The sequence below is a fragment of the Tenrec ecaudatus genome, chromosome X (genome assembly GCF_050624435.1).
Source record: "Tenrec ecaudatus isolate mTenEca1 chromosome X, mTenEca1.hap1, whole genome shotgun sequence".
In the NCBI taxonomy this organism is placed as follows: domain Eukaryota; kingdom Metazoa; phylum Chordata; class Mammalia; order Afrosoricida; family Tenrecidae; genus Tenrec; species Tenrec ecaudatus.
In genome coordinates this window covers 123,945,934-123,955,582 of record NC_134548.1, presented here as the reverse complement: position 1 = coordinate 123,955,582, position 9,649 = coordinate 123,945,934, and positions in this window count along the sequence as shown.

Here is a 9,649-nt window from a genome sequence, read left to right as displayed (position 1 = left end):
TTAATCAGCTGTCTTACTCTTCCCTAAAGAACAGGCTAACACTGCTCAGACATCTTTGCTCTGGTCAGATTCTGTGAATTCAGTTGGCAACAGATTGTTGTTTTGGCAGTACCTTCTCCACGTTGAATTAAAATACAGGGAGACCTTCTTTAGTGAGAAAAAGATAAATGGGCACAAGGGTATAATCTTAGATGACACTTAGGTTAAGGGGAAACTTTTTCGAAATAAAAGGTAGTACTGGCACCTTGATGTCCATGTGAGTGGAAGGTGAACAAGGCAAATAGCACCATGGAAGAGGCCATGTGGACTCGGTCTTTTCCACCATATTGTGTCAATCAGTTGCTTCCTTCTCATCACCAAGGCTGTTTTTGGAGGTTTAATTCTCCCTCGCCTCCATTTGGGCCCTTAACTACAGCAGGTTCTTGAGTCTTCTCAATCATGTGTGCCATCTCAGTCATATCGTCCTGACTAGAAGGAACTGTGGACACCCCCAAGTCTCCTGATCACCCTAAACAGACTCTCACAGTGAATGTATATTAAAGCAAGTTACCATTGTTTGGTCAATCGCCATGTCAACATCCTGAGCCAATGAGAACCCTGCAAGGGTTGTGACATCACAGAGGGCCTCACCCACAGCCATCAGCCCTGTGAGAGGGAATGACAGAAAGGCCAAAATTCCTCCCTGGACAGGGACAATGCTCCCTGCAAGCCATGTGAACAGTGTTCCCAAGCGGACATGTCACTTCTGCAATCACATTTCCATGTACTCACTCCTACCCAATGAGGATCCCCATGCTAAGGAAGTGTTGATCATGGACAGCCCCATTTGATCAGTGGTTCATCCTTCTCTTTCCTAATTACCATTGCCAAGTGTTCTGGCTGAAATGCATAGGCATTTTACACGAAGCTCATGTGTGTACTTGAAATAATTGAGGAAACCTGAATTGCCACATGATGATGGAAGAAATATACTTTCTGTATTGCTGCACTATGATGGAAGAAATATCCTTACTGTTTCCCGAAGGAAATTGCATTGTTTCCTTAATGCCCCGTGCTTCTCCGGAGCCCATAGGTCTGCCCTTTGTCCATGTACAACAGTGTTCAGGATGAATGGATTTTCATTCCTGTTTCAATATGGTATTTCAAAGTCAACCTTCAGCCATACTACTCTGTTTGACACAATTCGATAGATCCTCATGCAAGGAAATCCATTCAAAACCAGTATTTTACCAACAGAGAGTAAACCAATCTCCGAAGGAGGGATACAGAAATTGAAGAAATCACCAAAGTCATCAGTCAGACATTGGTCAATCATGCAATCCCCTTGTGTTCAATGTTGGGTACATTAGAAATGCAAAAAAGGGAAACACAGAACAATGTAGGCTATTTGGAAAATATGGACCTTTTGAGGGAAGTGAAACTGGTAATCAGGCCTTAGAAATTTTCAGGGCAAATGAAAATTTTCAGGGCCAATCATAGAAATCACGGTTTGTAATGATAAAAGAGGTGGCTGTCCACATGCATTCCTCCGGAGGCAATGCAGATATCCAATAGAGTTCATCTGATGGAAGAGAAGATGGAGCAGCTCTATGTCAGCAAATCAAACCCGGCCAGGGATTCAATGGAGAACAGACCATCAATTGTTCACGTACCCATTCAAGTTACAGCTGAAAGAAGCTGAAAGCAGGTCCGTGAGGAACAAAATATGACCTTGCATCTGTTGCACTTGATTGGGAGAGCATCTCACGTGCAGGTCTCACACCATGCAGAATGAAGCCATGAGAACTAAGGAACTGTGGGAGGACCCCGAAAATGTATTAGGTGATGAATCCCAAAGGCCATTCGAAAGGCCAGACAGGAGGCAAAGATCACAGTGGATTTCAAATGGGATGCTGAAACTGCATCTTCACTGTAGAGTAGCTAAAGCACGTGAAAGACACGAGGATGACAACGAATGAGCGTAAATTCCCAATGAGCACGTGGAGCCGACAAAAGTCAAATATAAGGACATGTGGAAAGAACTGTTAGCAAACATAAAAGGAAGGGAAAGTGGAGCACATCATTGATGGAAAGAACTCAGGAAAACTATCAAGACTCTGGTTTCATTACTGAGAGATTCTATGGCGGAAAGCTTGAAGGATGGCTATATATGGAACTAGGCCATGCTGGAAAGAATACACAGAGTCACTGTAGCAAACAGAGCTCCTGGACATGCCAATATTTAGGCGAGGGGTAGCGTAAAAGCAAGAAAAGAAATGAGCCTCAAGGAAGAAGTTTAAGGTACACTGAAACATGAGCCCAAACAAGCCTGGAGGTATGAGTGGAATACCAATGGGAAAGACTCCACGAGCTGATGAAACAGTGGAAACACTTAGGCTTCTTGACTAGGGAGATGGGGAGTCAGCCACTTGGCCAACACACTGGAAGGCACACATATTTGTACCCATCCTGAAAAAGGTGACACAAGAGAAGGCCTGACTATAATGCAGTATCATTATGCCACATGTAAATACCCTTTTGCTGAAGATCATACAACGAGCGTTGAAGCATGTCATTCACAGCGAGCAGCGAGGGCTGGAAGCCAGATTCAGAATAGCACTTGGTAGAAGTCACATAATTGCTGTTGTCAGAACTATCTTGCTTGAGAACAGGAAACACATGTAAGACGGTGGCCAGTGTTCTTTGGACGATGCCAAGGCAGTCAACATTGTGGATTGTAACCAAATTTATTAAGCCTTGAGAAGAATGCAATTGTTACAGCACCGGGGAAATCTACTCGTGGACCGAGAACCTATTTTCTGAAAAGAACAAGGACCACATGGACAAAGAAACAATTTTGAGAAAAGAACAAAGATCCCAGCATATCAAATGAGTACAGTTTGGTATGGTTTCAGATGCCCTCAAAATATTTTGACAATGAACATGCAGAACAAATAGTTTATCTGGATTGTATGCAATGGAATGTGTCCTGAGGACTGGAGCACAGCAAGACCTGGTGGTGCTTGCAAGAGAATGGGCTTGCAAACACAAATAACTTACTTCCTCCAAAATACCAAAACACACCACCTCCACCACAACCATCACTGCCACCACCAAGAACTTGGCACTCTTTCCTTGTGGAACGCTGATGACATTTGTCTTGAATACTTAGTGTTCGCCCTCCCCCATCATCCGGTGTTGTCCCTGGAAGAGTCCTTGCCCTTCTTCTGACACAGTTTGTCTTCCCACCCTTCCCTACTTTCCCATCATCAAAGATCCCACTTACACATGTCTCTTGTTTTCTCCATCTGTTAAATTAATTTTTCTCCAGACATCAATTACTTGTATGCAGTCACATAGCTAAATTGTTTGCTATCTCTTTCAGGTTTTGTCCAGAGTCACCTCCAGTCCACACTAGGTATTTCAAGGCTGTTATAACTGAATGGGAAACAAGGGTCATTGAAGGATTTGGTGTTTCTTGGACAATCTCTTTCGGTGACAACCTCTTTCTCTTTTGGTGGACGTTAATCAGCTGTCCTACTCGTCCCTAAGAAACAGGCTAACACTGCTCAGACATCTTTGCTCAGGTCCGTTTCTGTGAATTCGGTTGGCAAGAGATTGTTCCTTTGGCAGTACCTTCTCCAGGTTGAATTAAAATACAGGGAGACCTTCATTAGTGAGAAAATGGGAAATGGGTCGCAAGGGTATAATCTTAGATTGCACTTAAGTTAAGGGCATACATTTTGGGAAGAAAAGGGAAGGCTGGCACCTTGAGGTCCAATTGAGTGGCAGGTGAACAAGACAAAGAGGAACATGCAAGAGGCCATGTGCCCTCAGTCTTTTTCATCATACTGTGTCACTCAGTTTCTTCCTCCTAATAAATAAGGCTGTTGACGGCGGTTTAATCATGCCTCGCTTCTTTGTGACCCTTATCGTCAGTAGGTCGTTGAGCCTTCTCAATAATGCATGCCATCTCACTCATATCTTCCTGACTGGAAGGAACAGTTCACAAGTCTCCTGATCTCCCTAAACACACCCTCACAGTCAATGTAGAGGAAAGCAGGTTTCTGGTTGTGTCTGGTTGGTCGCCATGGCCATTGCCATAGCTAATGGGACCCCTGGAAGGGCTCTGACATCACAGAGGGCTTCACCACAGCTACTTGCAGGGTGAGACAGGATCACAGAAAGACCAAAATTTCTCCTTAGAGGGGGTCAATGCTCCATGCATGCCATGTGAGCAGTTTCCCCAAACGGACCTGTGACTTTTGCTAGCACATTTCCATGTACTCACTCATAACCCATGAGGATCCCCATGCAAAGTAAGGGTGGATGATGGACACCTCCATTCAGTCGGTGGTTCATTTTACTCTTTTTTACATATCTCCACTACCAAGTGTTCTGGATGAAATGCATAGGCATTTCTCCCCAAGCTCATGTGGGTACTTGAAATATCCATGGAAACCTGAATTGCCGCACTACGATGGAAGAAATATCCCTTCTGTTTCCTGAAGGCAATCCATTGCTTGGAAAATGCCCTGAAGTTCCCTTGCACCTCATATGTCTGCCCTTTGTCCATGTCCAACAGTGTTCAGGATGAATGGATTTTCATTCCTGTTTCAAAAAGATCATTCAAAGTCAACTTTGAGGTATAATTCTCTGTTTGATACCTTTCTATCTATCCACATTGAAGGAAATTCATTCAAAACTAGTATTTTACCAAAGGATGAAAAGTCAATTGTAGAAGGCAGGATGGAGAAACTGAAGGACTGCACCAAAGGCTTCAGTGTGAAATTGGTCAATGAGGCACTCCACTTCTGTTGACAGTTAAGCACATTAGAAATGCAAAAGATGGTAACACAAAAGTAAGTAGAGTATTTGGAAAATACAGACCTTTTGCTAGAAGCCACGCTGGTAATCACGCGATAGAAAGTTTCAGGGCCAATGACTGGATCATAGATAGCACCGTTTGCAATGCAAAAAGAGGTGGCTGTACACATACAATCTCCGGAGTCAATGCAGGCATCCAATTGAGTTCATCTGATGGAAGAGAAGATGGAGTAGCTCAATGTCGGCAACTCAAACTAGGCCAGGGATTGAATGGATAACAGACCATCAATTGTTCACTTACATGTTCAAGTTACAGCTGAAAGAAACTTAAAACACGTCCATGAGAGACAAAATGTGACCTAGCATCTGTTGCACCTGATTGGGAATACATCTCATGTGCAGGTCTGACACCATGCATACTTATGTCATGAGACCTAATGAGTTGTGAGAAGAACCCAAGAACATAGTAGGTGAAGTATGTCAAAGGCTATTCGAAAGGCAGGACTGAAGGCAAAGATCTAAGTGGATGTCAAAAGAGATGCTGAACGTGGCTCTTCACTGTAGAGTAGCAAAAGCAGGAGACAGTCACGAGGAAGACAAAGAACTGAGCGGAAATTCACAACTGGCAGCTGGATGAGAAAAAGTCAAATATAATCAAATGTGGCAACAACTACCCCTAGCAAACCTAAAAGGAAAAGAAATCAGAGCATGTCTTCAATGGAAAGAACTCAAGAAAACTATCTAGGCTCTGTTTGCAATACTGAGAGGTTGTATGGAAGAAAGTTTGAAGGATGACGATAAATGGAATTATGCCAAGCTGGAAAGGATAAACAGTCACTGTACCAAAGAGAGCTCCTGGACATGTCAATGTTTGGGGAGGTAGCATAAAAGCAGGAAAAGAAATGAGCCTCAAGGAAGAAGTTCAAGGTGCACTGAAAACATGAGCCCAAAACAAGCCTGGAGGAATGAGTGGAATACCAATGGGAAAGACTCCACGAGCTGATGCAACAGTGGAAATAACTTAGGCATCCTGACTAGGGAGATGGGGAGTCAGCCCTTGGCCAACACACTGGAAGGCACACATATTTGTACCCATCCCAAGTAAGGTCACACAGTGGAATGTCAGTCTATAGCACAGTATCGTTAATGGCGCATGTAAATACCCTTTTGCTGAAGATCATACAACCAGGGCCGAAGCACCTCATTGACAGCGAGCAGCCAAGCCTTCAAGCCAGATTCAGAAGAGATCTTGGTAGAAGTCACATAATTGCTGATGCCTCACTATCTTGCTTGAGAACAGGGAACACCTGTGACCAGTGTTCTTTGGATGATGCCAAGGCAGTCAATAGTGTGGATCATAACCGAATTTGGTCAGCCTTGGGAAGAATGCGATTGCCACAGCAGTTTATTGTGCACCTGGGAAAACTATACATGCACCGAGAGCCAATTTTCAGAACAGAACAAGGACCACATGGACCAAGAGCCAATTTTGAGATGAGAACAAGGACCACAGCATGATTTCACCTGAGTATATATCGGTATGGTTTCTATATGCCCTCAAATTATGTTTGACAATGAATATGCTGAACATATAGAGAAACTGGGTAGTTTGAAATGGGATGTGTCCTGAGGACTGGAACACAGTCAGAACTCGGCCGTGCATTTAAGAGAATGGGCATGCAGACACAAATAACTTACTTCCTCCAAAATACCAACACACACCACCTCCACCACTACCATCACAGTCAACACCAACACAATCAAACCTTTGGCACTCTTTCCTTGTGGAACACTGATGACATTTGTCTTGAATATTTAGTCCTCGCCCTCCCCCACCATCCGGTGGTGTCCCTGGAAGAGTCCTTGCCCTCTTCCTGATGGACTTTGTCTTCTCACCCTTCCCTACCTTCCCATCATCAAAGACCCCACTCACACATGTATTTCGTTTTCACCATCTGTCAAACTAATTTTTCACCAACCAACAATCACCTGTATGTCCTCACTGAACTAAATTGCTTGCTATCTCTTTCAGGTTTGCTCCAGAGTCTCCTCCAGGCCACACTAGGTATTTCAAGGCTCTTATCACTGAATGGGCATGAAGTGTCACTTGAAGGACTTGGTGTCTCTAGGACAACCTTTTTCTTTTTTGGTGGACGTTAATCACCTGTCTTACTAAGGAACGGACTAACACTGATCAGACATCTTTGCTTATGTCAGTTTCTGTGAATTCCGTTGGCAACATTTTGTCCTTTTTGCAGTATTTACTCCATGCTGAATTACAGTGGAGATAGACCCTTCATTAGTGAGAAAATGGGAAATGGTTCGCAAGGGGAACATCTTTGATTGAGCTTATGTTGAGTAGAAAGTTTCTGGAAAGAAAGGACAGGGTTGGCACCTTGAGATTCAAGGGAGTGTCAGGAGAATAAGAGGAACAGGAACATGGAAGAGGCCATGTGGCTCGGCCTTGTCCATCATCCTGTGCGCATCAGGTTCTTCCTCATCATCATCAAAGCTGTTTTTGGAGGTTTAATCATCCCTTGCCTCCTTTTTGACCCTTAACTACAGCAGGTTCTTAAGTCTTCTCAATCACGTGTGCCATTTATGTCCTTTCGTCCTGTCTGTAAGGAAGAGTGAATGGATCCCAAGTCTCCTGATCTCCCTAAACACACCCTCACAGTCAATCTAGAGGAAACCAAGTTACCATTGTTTTGTAGGTGGGCATGGCAATATCCTTATCCAATGGGTGCCCTGCAATAGCTCAGACATAACAGAGCACCTCACCCATATCAACCTGCAGGGTGAGAGGGGATGTCAGTAAGGCCAAAATTCCTCCTTAAACAATGTAAATGCTCCATGCATGGCATTTGACAAGTCGTCCCATATCTTTCTTTCTTTATTTTATTATTTTGTAGTTTCATATATATCTGGTATATATTCCCTTATAATGAAACCTTATTACTTCATTTGGTGCTATTTAAATTATATTTGATAAAATTTCACATTTCTTATTCTTTGTATGTATTTCTGCCAGCAACTGATCTGTGTATACGAATGTTGTAGCAGGTGACTTTGCTATACTCACTACATATAGGTTTTTGTTCCATTACTTGTGACTTTCTACATAGACAATCATACTATTTGGAAACAAAGAGAAATTCGTTTCTTCTTTCCCTATCTGCGTAGTTTTTATTCTCTTCTCTTGTATTACTGCAATAGTTTGTACTAATTCCGATATAAAGAGGAATTGTGTGCTGGGATATACTTGTCTTGTTCCTGGTTTTAGGGGGAACATAGAGTTTCTCAACATCAAAGATGATGTCACATTTTTTATGTTGTGTGAATATGTTGCAAAATATTTGCTTCTTCAACAATTTTTACATATAAAATTCAGTGGCATTAATTACCCTTTTCAGGTCGCGCAACCATTATCACTATCCTTTCCCAACTTATGCCACCACTATTAACACTGCATTCTAATTAATTTAATTAACTACCTCTGTCCCCTTCTTTGATTTCTATATATTTGACCCTTTCATATAAGCAATATTATACAGTATTTTTCCATTCCTGACTAACTTATTTCAATCAGTATAATATTGTCCTGGTTCATTCATGTAGTAGCATGCATCAGTGTTTAATTTCTCTTCATAACTGAGAAATATTCCATTTTCCGTATATGTTTTTGAAGAATAGAATTGAAAAATCATGAAATTTTCCCATGAACTCTGAAATGCCTCATCTACTTCATTTTGCCTATCCACTCATCTGTTGCTGGGCAATTAGGCTGTTTTTATCTTTTGGCTTTTGTGAATAGTGATGCAATGTACACTGGTTTACAGTTTTTGTTTGTGCTCCTGCTTTCAATTATTTTGAGTATATACTGAAGATAGTGTCATTTAGGGTTGACCATTATGTTCAACATTTTGAAGAATTCTCAAACTGTTTTCCATAGTGGTTATACTATTTAACATTCTCACCAGTGATGAATATGTGTTCTAATATCTCTATAGTCTCCTGAATATCTGTTGCTTTTACTTTTTTTTAAAATCAGTCATTCTAGTGTGGTAATGTAATAACTTATTGTGATTTTGATTTGCAACTCTTGAAGGCCTGGCTGACACAAAGATTTATAATCTAGGAAGCCCTATGCTGCAGTTGTACTATAGGATTGTCCTACAGGGTCATTAATGAATCAGATCTGACTTGATGACACATAACATTGAGCATCTTTTTATGTGTTTGTTGGTCATTACTAAATTCTCTTCAGTAAAATGCCTGTTCAAGTCTTTAGCCAATTATTTAATTTAATTAATTGCCTATTAGTTAAGTTGTAGAAATTTCAAAATACAGACTTTGTATATTAGACCATTATCACATATATTGTTCTCCAACATTTTATCCCAGTCTGCAAATTGTCTCTTTACTTTGTTCACACCATCTTTTGATGGACAAAGTGACACAATTTTTATGAAGTTTGATTTTTATGAAATTTTTCTTTTGCTGTTCATACTTTTAGTATGTCTGATCATTTGTTAATAAAATTAAGTACTGTAGCCATATCCTTATGGTTTAACTATGATTTTTATGGTATCTGATTATTATATTTAGGTCATTGGTCTATTTTAAATTTAGTGTTGTATATGGTATGAGGCATGAATCTCAATCCACTATTTTGTATGTAGAAATCCCATTTTCACAGTACCACTTATTAAAGAAGTCCTCCTTTCCCTAATTCAAAAATAACATTTATTGTGTCTTGGATAAAAGTTTTCATGGTAATTGCTTTTAAATATATAATTATAAGCATGTCACGTGTGTTCTTTTGTAATTCAACATTTTTATT